The 25,965-nt window shown below is 43.7% G+C and overlaps 1 protein-coding gene and 1 long non-coding RNA gene across 16 annotated transcripts in view; one reads left to right on the top strand and one right to left on the bottom strand.

The window, feature by feature from the left end:
* LPP (LIM domain containing preferred translocation partner in lipoma) overlaps nucleotides 1-25,965 on the top strand; it is a 704,807-nt gene that overhangs the window by 612,030 nt on the left and 66,812 nt on the right. The window lies entirely within an intron of this gene.
* LOC138157659 (uncharacterized) overlaps nucleotides 23,614-25,965 on the bottom strand; it is a 13,832-nt gene continuing 11,480 nt past the window's right edge. The window contains exon 3 of the long non-coding RNA XR_011167428.1: nucleotides 23,614-23,903. This is a non-coding gene — a long non-coding RNA (uncharacterized lncRNA). The remainder of the gene's footprint in view (nucleotides 23,904-25,965) is intronic.

Genomic DNA, 25,965 nt, shown 5'->3' with positions numbered 1-25,965 from the left:
TCTGTCTGCAGGACAGTCTCAGGGTTTCTTAGCGAACAGCCAGGTTCCAGGACTTCTTCAACAAAAGGACTGTCTTTCACCAGTGGACAAATCTGGCAAAACAACATCAAAACAGACAGACAAAGTACCAGCAAAACAGCCATGTCTCCTCAGTCCTTGGCAGCTCAGGGGGCAGGTCTCAAAAGTCCAGGGCAATTCAAAGCAGCCACCAGCAATTCTCTTAGTCTCTCTCTCTCTCCATGAGGTGCTGCTTCCAAAAAGATCTTCCACCTCTCTCTAGTGTCTCTCCAAATCTACATCACCAGCTCCTCCCAGTTCAGGACTTTCTTTTCACATCAACAAGCCCATCCCACAGGTGGGATTAACAAACTCTGGGTTTTAACACAATCAATTTGAAAACCAAGCCAATACAGGGGAATCTTTAATTGCCATTACTATCACAAGGGTGGATATTGGATCGGTTTTCCTGACAGTACTTTCTGAATCGGTGGTGGTCTGCACACATTCCTGAGGATGTTGTTCTAATTACATTCTGTTCATTCATCTTTGAGTTCCTACATTAGCAGCAGCAATAGCAACAGCAACAGTAACATCTTTTCATCTTCTTATTAAGGAGATGAGATTTGGTGGCAGTGAGAATTGGGGACTGGTGGAAGCTCTGTCAGTCTCCAGAAGGTAGACCCCCAGACAGCATCCCAGCACCATCCAAGCCTGCACCTTCACCCTGCCCACCACAGGTCCCAGCCTGGGGCCTCACAAGTTGTGCTGCATCGAAGACATTTTTACATGAAGAGTAAATAATATATGATCTTTTTTTTTCTTGCTTTTAACATTTGGACCTTGATTTCATTTCTTCTGGTGATGAAGAAATACAGGTATTTTGCCCTGAATAACCAACCAGTAAATCAGAATGTATTAGGGGTCATAGTAAATAATAATAATAGTAATAATAATAATAATAGCTAACAGCACCTACTATGCACCAAGCACCGTGTTTAGAGGTTTACGTCATTGGAGCCTCACAACAAGCTTTGAAGTAGGTGCTGTTATTGTTGTTATTTTACAGATCAGGGAACTGAGGCAATGACGCTAGTGAGTATCTGAGGCCAGATTTGAACGCTGCTCTTTCTGACTCCAGGCCTAGCACTCTACCCTCTGTGCTCCCTAACTGCACCATGGACTACATGCCAAGCGTTGTCCTGGTTACGTGAGATCCAAAGACAAAAGGATATAGTCATTTCCCTTAGAGACTTTACATTGTGCTTAATTACCATATTTAACCACCAGTGACATCTTCGGCTTCTGACAAGCCACATATTAATTGGAATCTGAAAGACCTGAGTTCTTATCCTTCCTGCTGGCTAGCTCTGTGACTCTGGGCAAATCACTTAACCTTTATTGTCTCAGTTTCCTTACCTGCAGAATGCATTAGTTGGACAGAATGGTCTCTGAAATTTCATCCAACACTAAATCTTTTGTCCTATTATCTTAGGACCACACATTTAATGAAAGATGTCTATATAGGACTTCTTCCCCCAAAAAATTGTTTGAAGGGAAAGGACCATCATCAACTATACCTGTGTTATTCATCTTTTCATAGTTGGAAAGATTATTTGTAAAGTGTCCATTCTCCATCTGCTTTTGCATTCTCTTTGCACCACTCATCCATCAGAATGTTTCCTAAATGGTCACTGGTTAAGATTTGTGATTGTAGGCATGTCTTAAGTGAGTGAAGTTAGAACTCCCCCCCCCCTACCCCGCGCACCCCAGTGTGTGTCTTGGAACCACATGCTGCCTCTTCTACCATCTGGCAAATCTCAATAGCACTTAGAGGACCAATGGAACCATCCTGGGAGCAAGGAGCTGAGTTCAGATATAAACTAGCTAGTCATTTTAACCACCACAGACTGACTCAAAGGATATTCAAGTGTCTCCCAAATATCTTATCCCTTCTCTACTTTGAGGATGTGCTTCCTGCCCCACCCCTTTGGTCTTCCTTTAAAAACTCATGTAGTTGATCCTCCTTGGCTAAAGCCAGTGTGATATTTTCTCTTCTCTCCATGATCAGCTCCAGTGGCTTCTTTCGAATTTGACTTTGAGGATCAGTCCAGCTTGAAACTTTCTCTACATCTGCTTTCCCTAGCATTGTGTTTTCCCTGTTTCATTGTCTGTCTAACTCTTTTGGTTCATGAGCCCCCTAACTGTGAATATCTCTGTCCAAAACTGATTCAATCAACAAGCATTTATTAAACAACTACTATGTACCAGTCAGTGGTCAGCACACACTTATTTAGAATTTATTATATAGTTTTGTGCCAGGGGCCTGGAATACAAAAAACAAAGTCAACATAAATACCTCCTGCCATTAAGGAGTTTATATTCTTTTGAGTTGTCTAGTATTCTATCTAGACTAGAAGTGATTGTCTCATGATTTGGAATTCAACTCTCTTCCTATAATTCCAAGTCTGAGTCTCTCTGGCTACTTTGGCTCTAATCCCAACCCTTTAGCTATTTTTGTGATACTTGGTTGTGGATTTCTGGCCATCTCTTGATAGTATATCCCAAAGTGCATCTTCTTTTGCCCAACATTGCCATTCTGGTCAGCAAGTCTCCATTTTCCTGATCTTTTAAACTTGTAAGGTTTGAGTTCTCTCTAAGCACTATGGCTTCCTTCCCCATCACCATCAAAGACAAAAATTTACTGGGCTTCCTTCCATGATATTCCAAACTCTGTTTCCTCTATATGTTCATGGTCAACCTTCTAGTCCAGGCCAGTAGTGGTCACATGTCTGGACAATGAAACAGCTTCCAGATAGATGACCTTTACTTCAGTATCATACCCTTACGGGATTTTTTGTTCCCAAGACATCCTAAGCATCCTAACACTTCAGTGATTAAGTATCTTTTCATCCTCTGTTGCCCGTTATACCAGATTAGTATTGCACAGTCTGGCTTCTCTTTTTCATTCTGTTTTTCTTTCTTAGCACAGTGCCTGGCACATAGTAGGTACATATAATGATAATGATAATAATAGCTAACTTGACTGACCATTTGCCAGGCACTGTGCTAAGAGCCTTACAAATGTTATCTCATTTGATTCTCATAACCACCCTGGGAGGCAAGTGTTAGTATGATCCAATTTAAAGAAGAGCAAACAGAATTGAAGTTTAAGTGCCTTGCCCAGGGTTACATAGCTAGTAAATGCCTGAGGCTAGATTTGAACTCTGACTTTCTTTCTGACTTTCTGGAGTCTCTTTGACTCCAGTCCTGGTGTTTTATCAACCTGCAACATGACACTTGACTGACTGACTAGTCCCATCCTTCAGGCCCTGGACTTGGGTTCAAGAAAACCTGGGTTGAAGTCATTCTTCTGCTACTTGTGACCTGCACTGTAATTGTGGGTAAGTCTCTTGATCCTTGTGAGCCTCATTTTCCTCATCCATAACACTGAAGTAAGGATACTTGTGGCCTTGAGGACATGGAGTTTTGAGGATCAGATGACCTGCCTTCCTTGGTCTGGTTTTTGTTTTGCACAGTTTTTCTCCCCTGAACAGAACTTAATGAGTAACAATGGCATCTTGGATACACAGCCTTGATGCCTGGGCAGATAGACGTGGGCTCAGCTGGTAGATTGAAAACCCAGGGTTCAAGAAGCCTCGTTTTGCCACTGAGGCACTAGGTGACCTAGTTGGTTGATTTTATGCTTCGGTTTCTTCCTTCATAGACTGAGGATAATAATAACAATCCAGCTTAAGAGATGTCAGATAAGAAATATCTCAGTGACCAAGTATCTGTATTGTGATGATATTCGTCAGTAAATTAGAACAGGCAATGTGTAATGGATGCCCTGACTTTTTACTGCTTGAAATCTTCCATGTTTAGCAAGGATATGGTTTTCTGGGGTAAAGAGCCTCATTAATTGATTACAGGACAGGGTGGTGCAATTCATCTTCCTCCTCCATGGATTGGGAGGGGTGAGTAGAGAATTCTCACCAAAGATTGCCAAATTTCGTGCCTCTCGGGTCTCATCAAGAGGGAATTAATACACAGTGCCCAGAGAATTGGTGAAGGCTGATAGAATCTTCAAGGTCATCTAGTCTGACCCCCTTCAACGTATGGATAATTCCAACAGTGAAAATGTTAATTGACTGAAGTTAATGGTGGAGCTGGTACTTGACTCCAAGCCCAGTGTTCTGTGCTCCCTCCGTGACCTGGTCTCTGACATCATCAGGACTAGCTACGGGTTTTGTAGAAGGACACTGTGTCTATCCTCTCAGCACACTGGTCTGGGAAATACAGAGTAGTACATCCATGAATTGCAGAAATCTTTATTAAATGCACTTGGAGTCAGGACCAAGAAATGGAGCAATGCACGACCTGACCTCAAGGAACAGATAGAAAAAATGCCCCTGGGTCTAAGGAGGGAATGCTAGAAGCGCCATTGGGCACCTCCATGAAATGGCCAGACTCAGTAGCCCAGCTCCTAAGATATGAAGCACTGAGGGCCCATCAATGGGAAATCTACGCTCCTCCCTTGGTGGCATCCGTGGCTGAGCTGGGCGGTGGTGCTGGCTGCTGCCGGGACACCTTACTCCTGCTTCCAAGAATAAGCTCAGCTGCCACTGAGGTCCCACCCTGGGCCCTTTAATAGACTGGTGAACTATTTGTGCTGAATAATTACTTCATCACCAGCTTGCCTCCTGGGCATGGAGAGCTGTCTTCCTCCCCATTAGCCAAGTCTTCTCAATAAACAAAGACTTTCTGATTCTTTGCCTTTTCAAAGGTCTTCCCAGAATCACCCAGTCTCCAAGTTAGAAGTAACTTTAGGGAACATTTAATCCAAACCATCCTGTCCAAGAATCACCACTGAGCACGGAACTCCAGGTCTAATGACAGAAGGGCCTTTATTGGTCTCCTATTACAAGCTTTCTAGCTGTAGAGACTAAGGTTCAAGGTTGTCCAGTATTGTTCAGGGTCACATAGGGAGTGACCATCCCAAAAAGGTTCGAATTCATCCCTTTAGAATTGTCACTGTTGCAAGGTTCTTTCTACTAATGTACTTGCTGCCATGACAACCTTCCTGTCAAGTAGTCAGTCATCCAATTTCTTCTTGAAGATTTGATGTAGTAGGAAGAATTCTGGATTTGGAGGTAGATGACCTCAGACTGAAGCCGGTCTCTGTATATGTGTGATTATAAAATGAAGGGGGTGAATATTGGCCTAGATGGCTTTAAAGGTCCTTTGCAGCTGTAAATCTATGATGCATGATTCTCTGGGAGAGAAGGGAAGCCAACTATGTTCCAAGATAGCCCATTCTATCTTGGGATAGTGCCAAATCTTGGGACATTTTGTCTTATGTCAAGATTCAATATGCCTTTCTCTTCATTTTCTCCTATGGGGCCAGGCATAACAAGTATAATCCCTTCTTCAAATGCCAATCCTTTAAAGACCTGAAAACAGTTATCATATCTCCCTTATCAAGTAGTCCCTTCCTCAGGCCTAATAACTTTCCTCTTTTGGTCCTTCATAGCAGTGGGGTCTGCTGAAAAGAAAAATTAAAGCCACAGATATCACCTCCCTCTCAGAGAAGCATTGCTTGGCTCCCTCCTTCTTAGTAAGCCAGATTTTGAACTCAGCATGTGCCAATAAAATCTCAAATTCATTTTGAGCATTTTACTATCTCTTTGGATAAAACTTTAATCAGCTAGAATTATTGCTCTTCTAATATCCTCTTAGCCTTTAGATTTCAGACTTACACCCTATCACTTAAAATTTAAAGCCCTTTTTATGGACTGGAATGCTCACTTGTTACCGAGGATATTTTTGCCTGGACTGTCTATGCCGGTATAGGGTCAGGCCAAATGGAGCAGCCTTCAGCAGCCGTCATTTTCCAGCCACACATCCAGGACACTCCATTAATTATTTTAACAGTGACTTGCTGGTCTCAGGGAGTTCTTTATTAACGCCACTAAATCTCCTTTTAATATTGTTTAAACACTTTGCCTTTCCATTATGTAGATGTAGTTAATTCTTTCTGTCTCTAGCATGTGTGAGTGCATCATTTTGTAGACAGGGAACTGGATATCTTCACTTTTTCTCTTTGGGAGAGTTGGGGGGCAAAGCATGACTTCAGAATGGCCTCATTTGCCCGCAATGTCTGCATCATTCAAGTTGGGGATGAGGTAAAGGTCAGTCCCTTGTGATGGACAGAGCTCTGACCTCCATGGGAGTCGGGAGAACTGGTGGTTTGTCCGGGAGCTTCTAGGGTGTCACCCAGAGGATGTTATAGCTGGAAGGGACCTTCAACCTTCAGAGTCAGTTTTTGTAATGTCCTCATTTGTCTGATGAGGACTGACTGAGGCAGTGAGAAGTTCTGTGACTCGATATTCAGGGCTTCTGATCTGATGCATCCATTGAGAACTGCTCTTCTGCGCCAAGAGTTTGTCCTTTCCCCAATTACTCTTATTGGCTTCAAGTGGCCAAAGCGCACCTCTGAGGATAGACTAGCTGAGTTATGTGGGCTATTACCACGTGATAATCACTAGTAATTGCCATGTACCTCAACAGGTACCATAACTGGGCCTGAGATAAAAGGGGACGTTATGGATCGAGTCTCTCTCCTTGTTAGGTTGCGTAATTGTGAACTAGGTGTTTCCTGTTCCCACTGTAGCCAGAACCTACATCAGATATTTACTATTTGTGTGGCTCTGGGTCTTAGCTTCCCCATCTGTGAAATGGGGGAAGGGGGGCTGAACTCAATGACTTTTAATGAGCCTTCCATTTTAAAATCTAGGATTCAATGCTGTTTCTCAGGTGTGGTTTCCTCATTTATAAAATCAGGGTATGGGCTTCACTGTCCAGTTCTAAGTCTGTGATCCTGGGTTTTTGTCCCCCATCACCAATTTCTCTTATGTCTCAGGAACAAAAATATTGGCTGCTGGGAGTTCTTCAGTTAGCAATCAGCTTCTCTGGCATATGACAAACTGTCTTCTGTTGTTCTCCATTACCCCACTCACTCCCTCTCTCTCTCCTCATAGAACACCTGCATCCTTGCCTTCCAGAACCCACATGCTAGCCGTGATGGCCCTCCCCAGTCCTGGCCTCCATCCTCCATGACACTAGTGTGTTTTAGAATGCTGCGTTTCCCCTCTGCCCCTCAGCTGTTGCTTGGGAGAGCTCCAATCACCTTGCCCACACTCAGGTGAACCATTCCGATGCCTTATTCTGGGACCAGGTCCCAAAAGAATGGTAGAATTCCAAATATTAGCAGCATTGGGAAATGCAGTTTGGGTTGTGGTTTCCTTGCCAGTTCTTCCCCTTAGGTCATGGGGGAAGCTTCCTACACTCACCTTGTCCATGGGATTTAGAGCCAGAAAGGCCTTTAGAGATGGATCCTAGCCTCAAAGAGCCCCCAGGATAATGGAGAAAATAATAAATAATCAGCTTGGTATAAATGATCCATCTGTGAGATAGGTGTAGGTAGGCTGGGAGTGGAAGTCCAACCCCACCATTATCTTCTCAGAACTGGGAACTGGGACAGAAGCTGAGAGGGTAGTAAATTGACCAGGATCCTGCAGATCTGGGCCCTGCCTTCTCTGGGACATCTGTCTGTCATCCTTTTATAGCAGTTTTACTTCCTTCTTTACTGCCTACATTTTCTGATACCGAAATGAAATGTATTCTGGTCATTGAGAAAATTAATGTATATTTCTCTTTTTTTTTCTTATTTTTAATGTATATTTCTTAAACTATGATTTAGAAGTGGCACATGGCATAGGCAGCAAGCATGGGCAATAAACCCTAAAAAACATCAGCACACTGACCCATTCCCCTTGAATCTCTATTGCCAACATCCCCTCAGCCTGCCTGTTGGAGTCTCACTGGCTTTGTTCCTGAGGGATCTGTCTCGTGGCAGAGATTAAACCTTAACTTCCACAATTTTAGCTGCTGTCCAAAACTTTCATGGTGAAACTAGATCCTAATGAGGTCCAAAGTTCAGAATGCGAGCATTGGAAGACATGGCAGAAATGCCCAGAAACACCCTCCCTCCACTCTTTGCCAACATGTTTCCTTCCTTCCGTGGTTGTTTGTGAGACATCACGAAGGTTTCCCAAGTAATTCACCTTTTTATTTTTTAAAGCATCTACAGAGATTAGAAAGTTTCCATGGATTGAAGAATCAGTCATTTCACTAGCTTTGACTGAGCACCGACTGTGTGTTGGGAAATGTGTTAAACACTGGGGATACAGGTAAAATTCGAAGTATACTGTGGGAAATAACCTATAAACAGCTATGTTCCACGAGGTCCATAAGGAGGGAATGAAGCTCACCTGAGGGCGGAAGACTAAAGGAATGCAGCCACACTAGAGTCCTCACGCACCAGGACACACTCCAGGAATGTTAGCCATCTCACCTCCAAAATAGGGGCGATGTTAAGATCCTCTCTCCAGACTAACCGCGTTGTCTTTTCTTGTGAGCTGGGATTGTTTTATTCTATGGACTTGCATTTCCGTTACTTCACATAGCATCTGGCACACAGTAGGCACTTGATCAATAATCATTGATTCTCACTCAGTGTTGCACCTGGCAGGAAAGTCTCTCAACTTCAGACCTTCCTTTTGAGAAAACAAGTTTGTGCTCCCCCCACCCCCCACCCTGGAGTGTTTGTTTTTAGTATAGACAGGCACATTCTGGGAAGGAATTTGAACCAGAGATGGCGGGCGGGCGAGTCACGGGTTGGTAACAGATAGTAGATCTGAGGCCACTGAACATGCCGCACAGTTTCCCTTTGTTCCAGCCTCAGTTCCCAAGCCAACTCTGCCAAGTGACGTCACAAATAGCCTGTAGTCAGGGCACCTGCTCCTCCCTCCCTTCTTTCTCTAATCTGTCTTCCCTTCACACAAACACATATGCACACACACGTCGTAAACAGGATTAGGACATGATCTCCAGGTAGTAAAACTAACACTGTCTCCAAGCTGGGGAATCTGACCTCTGTTACTTCCCAGGGAGATTAATACGGAGCAGGGTCCCTCTAGCACCATGTAAGGGTTGCCCTCTGCTGTCCTTCCATGTAACACATATTAATGTGGAAGCAGTCTTTGGACATGCAACTGCCTATGTGCTATGGACCCCACCAGCCACTGCCCAAAGGGAGCCCAGCAGACCCAGGGCCTCCCCTCTAAAGGCTTCGCACCCAAGATTGACATCTGTGATGCTGGCAGCTAAACAGAGAAAACTTTGAGTCCAATATGCCATGGGAAGTGCTCATGGGAAGGTGTTTATTCACAGCCTGCTGGGTATCGAGCACCATATTAATCATGGCTGCAGAGTGGGACAGGGATTTTAAAATTGATGACTTTTTTTTTCCCATGGAACAGTTCAAGATCTTTCTAAAAAGCACCTCTTCTGCACAGACAGCAGCTTCAGGGGAATTTCACAAATACTGATATTCATTAGTGGGAGGGATGACTAAGGCTCTGTGCTTGGTATTGGAGATTTAAGGACTAACTTTGAGAAAGGTAATGGAGCTGCAGGCCCATCAGGGTAAAATCACAGAACGCTGATCCAATACGCAAAGACAGAAAAAGGTCCAGGATTTGGAGGGGCAATACTCTGGTCTAAACCCTGCCTTTTCAGGAGGAGAAACTGGAAATAAGTGACCCACAAGTAGGGTGACTCATCTTTAAAAGGGACTGCCAAGGGTTGGCTAGGTGGCACAGTGGATAGAGCACTAGTCCTGGAGTCAGGAAGTCCTGAGTTCAAATCTGGCCTCAGGCACTTAACACAAAAACTAGCTGTGTGACCTTGGGCAAGTCACTTAACCCCAATTGCCTTTCCCCAAAAAAAGGCCTTCCAAGCCAGGATCCCTCACTCTGTCTCCTGATTCTAAGTTCACAGATCTTTCCACCATGATACTATTTTGTGCCTTAAAATGTCTCTTTATAGATTGCAGAGGAAATACCCAAACAAATGCCTCTCAGCTGTCACATAGTAGGCACTTAATAAGTGATCATCAATTCATGATCTGAAAGGAGAAGACGTGTAGTCCCAACCTCCTTCAGCCCTTTACAGAAGGGAGGCTGAGTGTCTTACAGGCATTAAGTGAGAAAGTCTGGATTCACAGCCAGGCCTGATGATCCCAAATGCAGTGTACCCTTTGCACTGTGCCCCATGCTGTGTCTCAGAGAACATCGCGGGTGTGGGAACTTTATAAATTCTTGTGAATATAAACTGAATTGAAATGAAGGGCAAGCTTCCTGGAAAGTGTGGAGCCAGAGAGAGATGGGGACCTCAGCAGGTGGTCTCCTCCTTCCTCTGAATGACCACCCTTTTCAGCCAGTTCTATGTTTAATAGACTCTGAAGAATGTATCCAGCATCTCATCCCGGCCCAGCCCAGCTGACTTATTTACAATATCTTAAACAGTGAATAACTCAACCTCTGCTTGAACACTTTCAGCTTTGGGGAACTCACTACCTCATAACAAACCCCATTCCATCTTATGACAATCATAATTGTCCTCTGTGTTGAAGCAAAGTCAAACTCCCTGTAATTTCCTTACTATTTTAATAAGAAGTCACATGATTAGGTGGAGAGCGGGCTGATTTTTGCCCTTGGATCTGTTAAGCCCCTGGCACAATTAGAGAGTTATTCTGATATAAGATTCCAGAGGGCCATTTTGGATCCAGCTCCCATTCTTTTGCTGAGGAGATGCCCACTCAAAATAAATGGTCTTGCCATGTGGATGGTTCCTTCGGGGTTTCAGCAAAGCCACTGGAAAGGTAAAACCTTCTTCAGGATGCTGGGGGAGAGGACTTGCTCCTCTGAGAATTTCTGTGGGTTCACGAAAACATTCAGGGTCGAGGACACCCAGGGTTTGCTTCGTCTTTCAAGAGTACGACCGGGACTCATTTTTTTCTGAAAGATTGTGATTCAGATGAAGCCTGCCTAGGCCTGGGCTCCCACCCTGCACAAGAGAGAGGGTCAGGGGATGGAGATAATGTGGGAAGGGCATGCATGTGCCATCGCTCTTCATGGGAAGTCTGATTTCTTTTAAGCTAGACTCTCCACTTGTTTTGTTCATGCGTTTGGGCTTATGTCATTGTGTGTGTTTGAAAAGAAGTCTGAGAGTTGCTCTCATTTCAGAAGCATCTGGATTTCCCTTGGAAATTTGACAGGGTCAGTCTGTTCTCCCTAATCCTTCCATAATGGCATGAGGAGCTGGCCGTTGTCTTGGCAACTGCTCAGAGAAATGCTGCTTTCTAGAGCTGGATCCAGAATGGGCTGTGGCTCCCTGAGAGCTCTTGGAGTCTGTGAAGAAGCATGCTTCCTGGTGCAGAGGCTGTGTTCCATCAAATGACTTGTTGGCTTTGCCCTCTGGCCTGATGGAAGCCATACCCGCTTCCTGGCTGTCTTTCTATCTGTCTCTGTCTCTCCATTTCAGTCTCTCTGGGGCTCCATCTCTGTCTCTACCCTCCTTCTCTCTCATATAAAGCTGTGTCCCCTCTTCTGCCTTATACTGCTCTGCAGTTGCTGTGTTTTTAAAATTAAAGCAATAAATATTTTTTGAGTGTCTACCATGTACAAAGCCCCATGCCAGGATTCTACTGTCTTCCCATGAAATAACTGTTTATGGGCATGTCCTGCCTGTCAACTCTTGCTGAATTCTCATGTTGGAATATGGGACTTACAGAGAGGTTCAGTGTGGGGTTTAGAGGTGTCTCCCTCTTCCTGGAGAGGAGGAGAGCCTCAGTTCTTATGGGGTCTGACAGTGGGCCAGCCAGTCCAGTCCCTAAGCATCTGCTAAGCTACTGTGTGCCAGTCACTGGGCTATACTCTGCAGATACAGAGAATGGTACTGGAGACAATCTCTGCTCCCAAGATGCTCACTTTCTAAAGGTCTAGCCAACGAGCAAATAACTCAATCCATCTAAGATATATATACCGATTACATGGAAGGAAATCTCCCAGGAGAAGGGCCAAGCAGCTGCATAGTCTGGGTATCCAGGCTCAGGACGAACTGTCTGCCCGTCATCAGAGGACCAGCCTCGCTGAGTAACAAGGACTTTGAAGGAGATCTGAGATGGACTTATCAGCCCGTCTGTCAGTATATCCGGCAGTCAATCAGCAAGCACTCGTAAGTGCCTGTGGTATTCCAGTTGCTGTGTTATTTACCAGGGATATGAGATCTTGACCTTCATGATGCTTACAAGTCTAACCAGAGAAACAACATGTGCCTGTGAAAGCGTATCAAGGTGTTATACCAAATGAACTCAATGTAGGTTTGTTGGGAAGAGGGCTCTAGCAACACAGATAGAGCCCTGGATTTGGTGTTGGGAGGACCTGAGTTCAAATCCTGCTGTGGACACTTAGTTGTGTGACATTGGGTGAGTCACTTAACCTCTCTCAGCCTCAGCTTCTTCAAATCATAAAGAAGGTATATTAAGCTTCTGCCTCTTGATGATGTCACAAGGATCAAATGTGATATTCACAAAGCTTTGAAAATACAAAATGCAAACTGTTGCTATTATGTAGGCCAACCACCTCCCCTTACAGATGAAGGGACCTCTGGTGGTCTCAGAAGTGAGTCTTGGACCTAGCTGCCAATGACTTTGGAGTCAATGCTGTTTGCCCTGGGTCATATCTCGACCACAGTCACTCCTATATTATAGATGGATGTCATTGTGTCAGAGGAAAGAATAGGACACCTTTGGGGTCCCAGCTCTGTGAGGGAGGCTGAGCTGTCGCTTCATGGCCGGGAAGTCTCACCTGCTCCGTCCTCACTGAGGGCTTCTTCTGTCCCTCCACACTTTGGAGCTCCTTTGTCAGGCTGACAAGCTCCCCCCGTCCTCTGGTCCCATCCAGGTCAGTCAACCAGTCCTTATGTCACAGTGATCTTTTACTTCCAGTTCTGCCCTTTGGAGTCTAGCAGAACAAGCTCTCCACAAAGTGACCTTCCACACAGTCAAAGCCAGTGCCCATGTTCCCATCTTTGTATCCCTGCATGATGCTGGAGCCACAGAAGGAGGTTAATAAAGGCCCAGTGTGTGTGCTCTAGAGCTCCCTTCTGTTCTAAGTCCTACCGATATTCTGCTTCATCTCCCTCCTCTCACCGTTCCCAGTCCCACCTAACCAAGGTCATGCTCACCGTCCTGGTGCGTGCCCTGGCTAGGCAGACCTGCCCTCATCAGCCACCCCCCTCTTGTGAAAGGCAACACATTTGGACGGAATCTGTTGGGTCTTGTCTCACTCGGTGGGCTTGTCCTGGCTCCCATCTGTTGTGGAAGCCTCTGGTCCCCTGCCTATGTCATGCTCCTGCCATATCTGCCTTGGCTCCCAGCACATCATTGATCCCTTGCTGATCAAGATTGAAAGCTGCTTGGGAATTGCTGCATTTCCTAAAGCATCTCCCGCACCAGCTCCATCCTTCGGATCTGTCCTCTTCTGAAACGTGAGCTGTAGTTTCCACCTTCTGGTGAACAGGATGACTTCAGAAGACAGCAGGGAAATGCTTTCCTGTCACATTTTTGGCTGCCTGCGTGTAAACAGGGATGTGTGGATGGAGGCTGACAGTTTGTCTTCTGCTCCAAAGAGAAATGACTGTTTTCAAATAGGCATGAAATGAAATAATTCAGGACATGATAGAAAAGATTTTCAGCATAAACGGTTCAATTTCCTGTCACTGTCTTGATAAAGCCTCCAAGAGAGGACAATACAGGAAACAGTGGTAGAGTGGGGGTCTTGGCTTTCTTTACAGAGGTTGCCATGGCCCTAGAGAAGAAATACATGTCACAGAGATGTTCTGCCTAACACTCCTCTTCCCAGGCAGAATTCTCTGCCTACTTGTAACCTTGTACTGGAAAACCTCTGTCACTCACCATCTCACAGAATCTCAGAGTTGGAAAGGACTTTGGAGGCTCGAGTCTAGCCCATGCCTTGACTGGCCTCCTCTCTGTAGGCAGGCAGAATCCATGTGGAGATGACTGATGAAGAGGAATCCAAGACCTTCAGGAAGTCCATTCGACTCTGGGAAAGAAGGCATTTCTTCCCCCAGGGCTGGACTCTTCTGCTGTTCAAAGCTCTAACTTTGGCTTCTGCTTCTTCCTTACACAATCAGGCAGGACAAGTTGGATCTTTCTTGTGAACAAGAAGTTGTGAAGACAGTCAGATGGAGCTGTGGCCTGAATGCATCCGGGACAGTTTTCATGGACACAAATTTCTTCCTTGGTTCTTGCATTATGCCTTCAATAATCCATCCTTTTTAACAGTTCCAGAAATTAAGAGCACTCTTCTTTGGCCTCTAGTTTTGAGGACACTACGCTGTTTCTCTCCACGTGTGCCCTTATTTGGAAGTAAGGAAAGCATTTGCTCTTCTCAATTCTTTCTGTACCTTTTTCTCCATGTTCCTTATGATATTCACAGGTCCCTGAGCATCTTAGGCATTATTTATATACACATATATATGTAATCTCCATTATTTCTTTATAATATTATTTTTCTTTAGTATAAGAATGAAGGAATGGGTAAAAAAGACATTTTTGTGGTAGACATTGTTCTAAAACTAAGAATACAAATAAAAAATAAAAGGAAACTATTGACTTCAAGGATGTTCTGTTCTTATAAAGAAAGAAAAAGCTAGGTGTTAATATGGTACTCAGGGAGGAGAGTGTCTGAAAAGTCACTGGGATGGTGACTGGAGGCAGATGTCACCCAGTGGACACACCCTTTCCACAAGTAGTCGTAATTTGTGTTTGTTTACTGTGCCTGAAACAAGAGAAATGGAGGAATCAGTCAGAGGATGTGCATGTGATGACAGGCAGATGGCAAGACTGTCTGGATGGAAGGGTGGATGGGAACAGAAGGGGAAGGATGATTTGGTGGCTGGGGCCAGCCAGGTATAGTAGACTAAAGGGGGCTAGCTTGGACTCACTCAGGCACCAGCCAGGCTAACTGGGCTCTAGAGTGAGCATTCCAAAGATGATCACATGAATTGTCACAGGGATTGGGGGAAGGGTTCAGAAGACCCAGGGTGCAATAATCCAGGCCCACTGAGGAGGGAGTGTGCTAGCCCAGTCAGGGAGAATCATGACAGCTGTAACAGGAAAATAGCAAGAAGAATTAGGTGTATGGCTGGAGCTGGTATGAAGATGAAAGGTGGTCTGGGGTCAAGGCAGATAAATATTAGGAGACAAAATAAGTTCATTTGCTCTCCCTTAGTCACCAATCAATATGGCTGGGTCTCAGAGACAAAGGTCATCCAGGATTGTTGAAATTAATTCATCGCAAAAACCTAGATGGTCTCTTATTGCATCACTACTAACACTTATTTCAAATTGGTTTTACCCATTTATTATTAGCTCTTGCCAGCCCAAGATCTTAGAAGAGAAACTATAAATAAAATTAGGAGTGAGAGTTTTAATCACACTTTTATCCCATCTTCATCATTTAAGTTGTTTGGACAGTCCTTTCTCTGATCTCCCTCATTCCCTCACCATAACACGGAAAAAGCCAATTGTCACTAGCAATCATTAACAAGAATTTCATCCAGGCTTAGCTAAACTTTAGTCTTCTTGGCTCTATTCTTAGCTGCATTGTCATTGTTTCATATTCAATCTCTGTTCTTGGCCTTGTTTCACTTTTCAAAACGAGGTTTAACAAGTTCAACTGATCAATATGCTCCATATGTATGCACACGTAAGCCTCTTAGATGATAATCCCTCTTGGTTCTATCTACACCATGGCTGTTTTTGGAATCTTCAGAATTCCTTTCTTGAGAGCTTCATTTCCTAATTGGGATTCTGTACAATTTCAGGCAACAAGACCCTCCCTATCTTTTTTTGTGATCCCTTTGGAACCTCTCCACCAGAATCAGGGGTGATAAACTCCATTTTGTTTCCCTTCTTAATGTTTTAGGAGCCCCTTAAAAACATTGTTGCCATTTCCCCAAAACATTCCATTATTTCAACATCACTAGCTTTCCTCTTTCTTGGATGGAATCAGGTCCAGAAAGGAAGTTTCCTATGTTGCTTCTGCTCCTTTCGTAGTTTGAAATCATCCTTGAGGATTGCTCAAGTATGTATCAGCTTTTTCTGATTTGGGCAGAGAGGAGGCTCTTGTTCAGATGCCCCTCTGTGCCAGGGTCATCATCTGTGTCCCCAAATCCCAATCTGTTTCCTCCTTTGGTTAAGGGGCGTCTGTCATATACCCTCAGGTTAGGGTGCTTAGACAGCATTCACCATGCCCCCCTCTTCCCTACCCTTGCTGTGTGTGCCACTGCCCCCTGACTTTTAAAGCAAGGCATAACCTCACGTAGCTACACCACAATCATGAACCCTAAACAACTAGGTCCTCATTAGTGCAAATTTTAGATCCTTTGGAGCAGGTGCTTTTTTTTAAATCTCGGCTACACATTTCCATTGAGCTGGGGAAATTATTATATTTTACATAATTGTAACTTCAAATAGTGGGGATTCATATACATGTGTGAATATACATGTAGGTATATGTATTGTGTATGTATGTATGTATGTATGTATGTAGATATTCACAAACACAAGCAATTCATGAGGATTCCTTGCTTATACTAACCAGGACCTCGCTATGCTGCCAGTCTCAAAGACATGCATGAGTTAGGATTTACCACTTTACATTCAGATTTCTGCTTTACTTTGTTTATTACTTAGACTTTGTGCATTTAGGCTTAGATGTCTGAGACCTTGGTGTTTCCATTTCTGTTCTTTGCATAGCCTTTATGGGACCTGGGCTCTTGTCCTCTGGCCCTGGCCCTCCTTCACTGTGCATTGTTCTTGCTGCGGTGTCTCGGGCAGCAGATGAATGTGCACAATGTTAACTCCTCCACCTTCCGTTTTCAAGTACCATTCTTTTGGGTCCAATTCTGGCAGGCCTAGGCACATGTCTGCTTACCAGGACGTGTTGGGTGTGGTATATTGCTGGCAAAGTGCCCGTCATTCCAGTGTTTTAAGCTGTGCTCTAGAAATCCAAATCCCATTCCCAGACACAATCTTCCTAACCATTTATTTTGTTCATTTAATAGTTCATTTCCTAGATCATTGCTTCTCTTTTGAAGCCACTACTTTGGATTGGTGGCAGGGCTGAAAACGCCACCTGAGCCCATAAGAGCTTATGGCCTGCTCAGTAGCTGATGGTCTCTGATGATGCCTTTTCAGGCTCCTACTGCAGATCTCAGTCTGTAATAGTAATGGAACTTAAAAATCCCCCTGTATTCCCTTGGTTTTTGGTTTGATTGTGTTAAAACCCAGAGCTTGTGAATCCTACTTGTGGGATGGACTTGTTGACCTCAAAAAATAGAGGGCTGAACTGGGAGGAGCTGGTGACGTAAATTTAGAGAGACACAAGACAAGAGAGAGGCAGAAGAACTTTTTGGAAGCAGCATCTTGGAGTCAGAGAGAAATGGAAAGGATTGCTGAGGGCCAGTTTGAATTGCCCAGGACTTTTGAGAGCCGCCACCCAGAGCTGCCAAGGACTGAGGAGACATGGCTGTTATGCTGGTACTCTGTCTTTCTGTTTTGATGTTGTTTTTCCAGATTTGTCCACTGGTGAAAGACAGCCCTGTTGTTGCAGAGGTCTTGGAACCTTGCTGTTGGTTCAGGGGTCCTGAGACTGTTCTGCAGACAGAGAGTGAATTCTGTCTACTGATGAAGGACAGTGCTGTTGTTGCAGAGGTCTTGGAACCTTGCTGTTGGTTTGGAAGCCCTGAAGAAGGATTTTCTTGTTGTATGTTTACAGAAATCCTGGAAGGGGGTTTTGCTAATGTTTTCAGGGGTCCTAGGACTGTTCTGCAGACAGAGAATGAATAAATGAATACACTGGCAATGTATCTTGTGGCCTTGCTAAGCTTTGTCTCCCCAGGAACAAAGATTGCTGAGAACTTGCCTCATGTGAAGATGAAGAAAAGACCTCCATTTGGGTATTAAATGATGTGGTTAAGCTTGTTGTAACTCTGGGGTAGATTCAATTGTGATCCAAGGGTGGGGAACTTTTCACTTTTTTGTGCTCTGTGATTGAACAAAGGAATGTACTTTACTTATGATTGGAAACTAATCTCCATTGGAGAAGAGGGGCTTTGTGGTGGACTAAATGAATGTAATATCCAAGGGTGGGGTAGTACTTGATTAAATCACACTTGGTAAATGCTGTATTTTGAATTATACTATATGTTGATTCTCTCTGTTCTTAATTTGTCACTGAATAAAATGGAGACACCTATGCTGGTATTCTGAACCTTGGGAAGTTGCCTTTGCTTGGCATTACACAGTCATACCCTGGGAGTTGCTGGAAGTGAGGTTGTGGTCACCAGGTTTATCCAGAGGTTGTCCCTCCCCTCCTGCAAAGAGGCTGTAGACAAATGCTCCATCTTCCAGGTACTCATGGCATCTCTGGGAAGAAGGCCTGCTTGGACTGAGCCAATTAAGGCATAGCCTAGGCGGAGTAGAAAATCCACACATCTTTCCCTAAGTTTTCTCATTTCAGCTTGGTTTGTGATGCTCTTAACTTTGTAGTGCAGTGATACAGAAAGAAATGCACATAATCAAGCGTCTGCCCATTCTGAAATGACGCCAATTATATTGCTAGGTTTTCTCATCTCTTCCTGTTCTTAGCCATTTGTCCCTTTTGATTAGCATGTTACAGTTTCTTCCATTTAGAGAATGTTTACCTGTTCATGGACAGAAAAGAATCAAATAAAGGAAAGAGCAGAAGAAAAATGCTAGTTAAAATTATAGGAAGCAGCAGTGGTGAGCATTCCTACTCCAATTTGAAATGGCTGTAAATGTGCTTTGCACAGGGAACAAAAATGGAAAACCAGACCCTGTTGTGCTTTTTTTTTCCCCTCATAGTTGAGGTTCCAGAATTTAACCTGAAGTGAATAAACAGATGCCACTGTCTGGGGAAACTTCTGGGCCATGGTTAGAGTGGAATGCAGGCAGGGAATCACATTCAGAAAGCTAATTCAGATGAAGCCTGCTTAAGTGGCATGTTCTAATTTTTCACTGAATCTTCTCACAAGACTGTGAAGACTAAGAGAACGACGTGCTTTGTTATTTTTCAAGACATAATACAATAATAATAAAACACACCGAATCATCATCTCCAAAGTGTCAGCAGGAACAACATTTCTGGGTTTTTCCACACCTGGCATTGTGTAGGTACTCAGGGAATTTGACCCAGTGATAGGAACGCTAATAATGGCAGTGCCACACTGGGACTTTGCTGGAAGGCTTTCTGTAATCCAAAGGTATTGCAAACTGGATACATCCATCAGAGTTCCCCTTCACAAAGAATTATTCCACAAAACACCAAAAGGTAACGTTTCAACACAATGTTGGCTCTATATTAGGGACATTGAAGCACACTGTATAGTATCCTTAACTGTTCAATTCTTGGAGTTATTTCCAGGGCACCCCCTGTCTGTTTTATAGACCTGAATAGCAGCCCTGTTTGGGATAAGTTGAGGAGGTCATACATTTAGATATTTGTTGAGCTATCACAATATCACAATATATAATATATATGATATATAATCCGTACTGTGATGGATAATGATGGTATAATTAACCAATTAAGCTTCAGAACCTGGGGGGAAATTATATCCAATTTATCTGAGAGTCTTACACTTAAGTTCAAAATTAAACTTCACAAGTACTAGAAGGGAAAGTGTGGTCAGACAGCAGACTGCCTGAAAATAGATCTGGGTATTTCAGTGAACTCCGAGCTCAGTATGAGTTAACAGTATAATGTGGTGGCCAAAAAAATCCAATGTGACCTGTAGTTGCATTGAGAGGTTGGGTTCCAGGTTTATGGAGGTGATTGTCCCACTACATTCTGTCCTAAGCAGACTTTGGAGCACTTTAATTCTGGTCCAACATTTTAGAAAGACATCGATGAACTAGACAGCATTCAGAAGAGGGTCACCAGTATCATGAAAGGCCATGTCACATGAAAATCATTTGAAAGAACCAGGAGTATTTAGCCTGGGGAAAATAAAAGTTAAGGTGGTGGTGGTGAAACTCAGTAATTCTCTCTGAGTATTTTAAGGGCTGTTGTGGGATGGTTGCATTATTATTATGCTTGACCTCAGAGAACCCAGGAGCATGGGTGAACAGTTTTAAGTGACCCAGTTCAGCCTGATGTCGAGGGAGCTAATGTGAAGTGGAATGAGCTGCCTTTAGAGCTGTTGACTTTCTCCTTCTTTTTGATTTTCAGTTAGAAGTGAGAAGACCACTTGGGTCTTGTGTGTGGGTAGACTGGATGGCTGCTGTCACCATGTTCAACTTCTAGATCTTGGGATTATGTTAGTCATATTTGAGGGCTCAAAGAGTTGAACCGGGGACAAAGGATTGGTTCCCTACTATGAGAGGGCCATTTAAGCTGAAAATCACAGGGAAAACTTCCTAAAAATTGAAACTGCCACATGAAGCAATGGGCTCTCTCAGCATGTAGTGATTTCCCCATGCCTGGAAGACTTCAAATAGAGGGTAGAGGTCTACTCTTCAGGGCTGTGGCAAAAGGGGACTCTAGCTCCAGGATCCTTAGACTAGGTGTTCTGTAAGGTCCTTGTCAATCAAAGATGCTTTATGATTCTGAGGCAACCAATTTTATTAACATTAATTATCACGATTATTCCAATTTTATGGCTGAAAGAACTAGCAAGAAGACGGCCTGGAGTTTATGTTGATCAGACAGTATTTCAGTTATTGATCTGAGAATGAGAAATCTCTGAACTTCATATCCACCAATTATGGGAGTGCGCCACAAGAACGTTTTGTTGTTCTCTTAAGATTTGCGTGTTTCTGGTATCTTCTTTCCCTCCATTCTTCTCAACAAGATGCCCGGTTAGAAATAGTATTGTAGAAGGAGATTGTTGAGATGGTGTAAAGTTTCTCCAGGCCTGTGATCCTGTGTGACTCAGTTTGCATTGCTGTCATAAGATACACTATCTACATATGATAAGCCCTGGTAAAGGTAAAATAAAATCAGCTTTGACCCTCGGAAGCCAACATGCCTTTTTACATCAAATAGAACACATTAAGTTTTTATGAGTCTTCCCAAGCCAAAGCGAGTCAATGCATCAGGGAACCTAAGACTTCAGCTACCCCCACATCAGGCTTGCACCTCTTGGGGTCTTCACCAGAATGGGCAAGAAGACTGGGCTGGTCTTTTAACTCCCCCGCACCCCCAAAAGGGTGATGAGCACATTTTTGAGTCAATCACCCTGAGTCCCATTTCCAATAAATCATTGCTTGTGTATGGAGGCCAAGGCAGCAGTAGGTGTTTTCTTCTATCTTTAGAAAGTCTTTATTGAATTCCCTGGGGTGTGTTTTACTGTCCTATAAACTGTGTTTATTATTGAATTGGGCAATGACCAAAGGGAACTGAAGTGGGCCTTTGCAAACTGAAATTTTACAAATGGACTTTGGATGTTGCTAGTGTGTGGGTGTCTAAGCAGAAGTGATCAACTTCTCAGGACAGTTATTTTCAGGCCTCCCAGAGTCAATATCTATTTACCTGCCTTTACTCTGATGTAAAAATGGCAACAAGCCAAAAAAATATACTCTGGTACCAAAGTCTGGATAATGGTCCCTCTGCTTGCTAGCCACGTGCGTGACCATGAGTCAGTCATTTCACTGTCCTGAGCCTTAGTGTGCTGATCTGTCACATGGGGAGCTCAGTCTTTGGAGGATCAGCCTCGTGGGTCCTTGTAAGGGAGGCTTTGCAAACCTTACAGAACTCTAGAAAAGGGAGCAGCCCTTATGTGGGGATGGCTTAACCCTCCCTCCAGTGCATTTCTGGCTGCTGTTGCTTCAGGTCCATCTTTTGGGGGCAGATTTCCTGTGTTCTTTCAATAAAGTGAATTGTCCCCTTTGAGAAGGAAGGATAAACAGCAACTATCCACACTTCAATAAAGTGCATGTCTCTCTGAGGAAAGCACTCAATAAAAAAGGATTGATTCGGTGCTGACTAATGACCGGGCGACAAGCTCTAAAAATTCCCAGAAAAAGAAGCACGAGCACTTCCTTCCCTCCGGGAGTTCGCCATCTGCGGCCCGTTGTAGGCCAGGGTCTGGCAGCGAGTGGGCGGAGGAGGAGCGGAAAGCTTCGAGGAACCCCCTTAGCAGCATCCATGCCTTGGTGGAAACCACCAGTGGCCAGCAAAGTTCACACCTGTATATTTCTGCCAACCCAAAATGAGGGGCCACAAAGCTTCCCTCTCGAATATTTGGGCACCTTCAACACCATTATGATTCTGGCCAAGTCACAAGAGAGGAGAGAAGGAGAGAGGAAGCCAGTGGGACAAAGGTAGCAGTCAGGGATAAGGTGAATGGAGAGAGAAAGGAAAGCCCCCATGTCCCTCCCTAATACTCAGGTAACAGGTGTACTGCAACACAATCCTTACACGTCCCTCCCTCTGTTTGTTGTTGTCGTCTCTGTTTTGTTTGGTTTTATTGTCCTCTCCAGTCTGAGAACCCCCATCTTTTCCAGCCATTCCTCCTATATCATGGTTTCTGGGCAGCTGACTCCTTAGGGGGGGGTACACTTTGGTTTGTATTGGTGACAGAACTGAACACAGTGTTTGGGATGCAGCATAAGCAAAGCAGAGTCAGGTGGTTATCACTGTCACGGCCCTGGATCCATACCTTTTACTTTGGCAGTGCCTTAATTCTCAAGGTAGACATTCAGCATCAATCTCAATATCAAGGTATAGTCAAAAACCCAAATGTCAATCCACTCAAGCTTCCTTCTCTAATGTTTGGGAATCTTTAGTACCATGACCAGGGCGCGCCTTTTGGATGGTGTCAGATTGGAAAGAGAATCTGATTTCAAATCCCAGCAAATGACGGACATTATGATGGCTCTTGTGACTTGTGACAGACTTCCTGTTAGTACCTCTCTCTGAACCTTAATCTGAATGCATTGGACTAGGTGCTTCTCAGTTCTGAATCTATGACTTACCCTTGCTCATATAGATAGAAAGTTTCAGAGACAAGAACCCGGATTTACTGACTTCCAAATCTACTGACTTCCAGATTTTCCCAAGGGAAATCCCTTCTACTGAGATAACAACCTTCTTCCTGTCTCTTCTGTATTGTAATTTAACAGTGGACACAATTCCCTTTGTCTTGAGAAGCATCAAAGATTAGTCCTGCCTGCCTGAAGAGATAGGGGTTATATGATATAGAAGAACCTTGGTCAGATTGCTTCTTGACCTTGTATGGCTCTTTTGTTTGACTTCCAACATCTGATTAGAAATTGTTAGAAAGATAGGGCTTGAGAAAGGGGGGCCAGGATGATAACCCATTAAGTGGTACAAGAGATTCCCCAGCATCTTTGATGATGACCTCTAGGAGGTCAAGGGAAATACCCTCCTACTCAGTCAAGCAGTGCTGAGATTCATTGATTGTCCTTATAACAAGATTTGTCCTCAAATGATCTGTGACCAAAGATGGGCCATGTGGTAGCAGCAAGGGTTGTCAGACTGTCTTAATGATAAATTCATCACCACTTCAGCATAAATCTTTGCCTGGAGGAGGCCTTGCACATGGAATAAAATGAGATCTGGATGGAAACTTGGCATCTCCAATTGGAAACAAATTTTTATTGGGTACAGATTTGGGGGGAAAACAAACAGTTTTATATTGTAAATGTTTTTTAAGAACATGAAGAAGTAAAACTAATTAAAGTGTTCTTGTTTTGCTATCCTCTGCCATTCCCATGACTCCAAAATAGTTCTGGTTTTTATGACCTTCTAGGCATCAGTAATGCTTCATGGATTCATGATCTACTGAGGCAAGGCAAACCACACCCTCCTCTGGTACACATCACAGTCCTTCCACAACATCGGAGGCTGTGTGTGGAGTTTCTGTGCCTGAAAAAAACAAAACAATTCATGATGTGTTAGCTAACCTCCTAATTCACCTTTTTTCCTCAACATTTTATTGATAGCTTTGTTTTGTTTTTTACCTCATTTTCACTTCCCAATATAATCTCCCTTGTTACAAAAAGGTCTTGTCAAGAAAACCAAAGCATCTCAGTGTTGAGTGGTGTGTACCTCATTCCATACCTGGAGCCCCCCCTCCCCACCTTTCCTCCAAGAGTAAATTGTTCTATTCCATCCTAAAGACTTTGGGACTCAATACTGCTGAAGGCATTGCTTGAAGGGTGGCATTTTCTCCTTTAGTGGGGGATTCCCTTCCATTATTGTTCTTGCTGTTTATATGGGTGAGCCTTTTCATCCTCACCTGGCTCAGGCCTTGGTTAAAAGATGTCCTTTGATTGCTAAGTCCATCTTCCAAAAGCATCCTCATTTGGCAAATTCAGGACAACTGACATTCTATAAGGAAGCATGGGCTCTTACTATAGAAAGACCGCAGGGTAGATATCCAGTTAAACAAATTAAATCAGACTTATTCTAATAAGTACGACTTGAGGTAGTCATCACATAAGGGTGATGTGGGTTTAATTTGCAGATGAAAGAACTGATAAATGTCTCAAGAGATTATGCCCTGGGGTTCTCTCATTGGCCATTGAACTTCGAGCCCTACTATTGATCAGACAGCCATGAATGAAGTCAATATCCATTGTCCACCACCATCACCACAAGAGTTAAAAAGGAAACACTTTTTCCCCCTCTCCCTCTCTACATTAATTTCTTCACTGCCACCACACCCTCTTGTAACAGTCTTGAACTTCAGAGAGTCTAAGAAAAGAATTTTGCTGACTACAACATTCCCATGCTTCTTCCATTAGTTACTTCCACGAGTGACATTTGGCATAAATAAAAGACTTTAGATTTGTTTCCATCATCACACTATCTTCACAATAGCGCGAGGGGTGAGTAGGGGTTCACTCCTATCAATGTTGGAATTTCTATTTTATAGATGAGGGAATACAATACCAATAATTCTTAGGGGTTAGGATAAGCCAGAGGTAGAGATCAGCCCTATATTTCATGACTCCAAATTCTGTTCTCTTTCATTAGGCAGAGGAACATAATCTCCACTGACTGGACCTTAATTGATCTAAAATATCTGAACTGGGCATGTTACACTTTGGCCATTGTCTGTGCATAATTCCACTGTAATGCTGATCTCCTTTTTCACGGGCTGCTCTTCCCATTTATAGAATTCCCTCTCTCCTAACTGTCATGTCTTAGAGCCCCTGATTTCCTTCAAAGCTCAGTTCAAACACCACCATATATGTGAGGTCTTTACAGATCAACCAACTACTAATACTGTCTCCCCTTCCCAATTCATATCCTGTCTCTGACACAAAACTTTATATTTTCGTCATCTGTAAACCTCTGTGTTCCCATCTCTTATGTGGGAATATTCTATTAACAACTTTATTTACTTCACATGGTTATTCTGAGGATCAGATTAAATAAGAATACTGCAGCTTCACAGTACTTCCCCCCCTGTTATCTTTTATTTATTTATTATTTATTCTTTTTTTTTATTTTAAAATTTAAATTCTTTCTTTCCCTCCACTTCTCCCCACCCACTGAGAGGTGAACAATATGCTATCAATTATACATGTGAAATGATGCAAAACTTATTTCCACACTAACCATTGTTGTGTTTTTCCTTTGTTCTCGAAGAGGACCATGACATCAGGGAGATCATGACATGACTTGCAGTTGACTTTGATTTGAGTGATGGAGGGTTGGGCAAGGTCACCAGCCTCACTTTCTCCTCCAGAGTCATCTGGATCCAGTGGCCAGATATTCATCAGGACAATTGGAGATGTCCCAGAGCGTAATGGGATACCCTGACCCTTTTAGACTAAGGTCTTTTCAGGTTCTCACTTTGAGTGAGAACACAGGAAGGGAAGAAAGGAAGGGAGAGAGAGAGGGAGAGAGAGAGAGAGAGAGAGAGAGAGAGAGAGAGAGAGAGAGAGAGAGAGAGAGAGAGAGAGAGAGAGAGAGAGAG

The sequence above is a fragment of the Petaurus breviceps genome, unplaced genomic scaffold (assembly GCF_028583685.1).
Source record: "Petaurus breviceps papuanus isolate PSGF00001 unplaced genomic scaffold, PetGlider_PUasm1.0 173, whole genome shotgun sequence".
NCBI lineage: Eukaryota > Metazoa > Chordata > Mammalia > Diprotodontia > Petauridae > Petaurus > Petaurus breviceps.
This window is presented reverse-complemented; position numbering and strand designations above follow the sequence as displayed.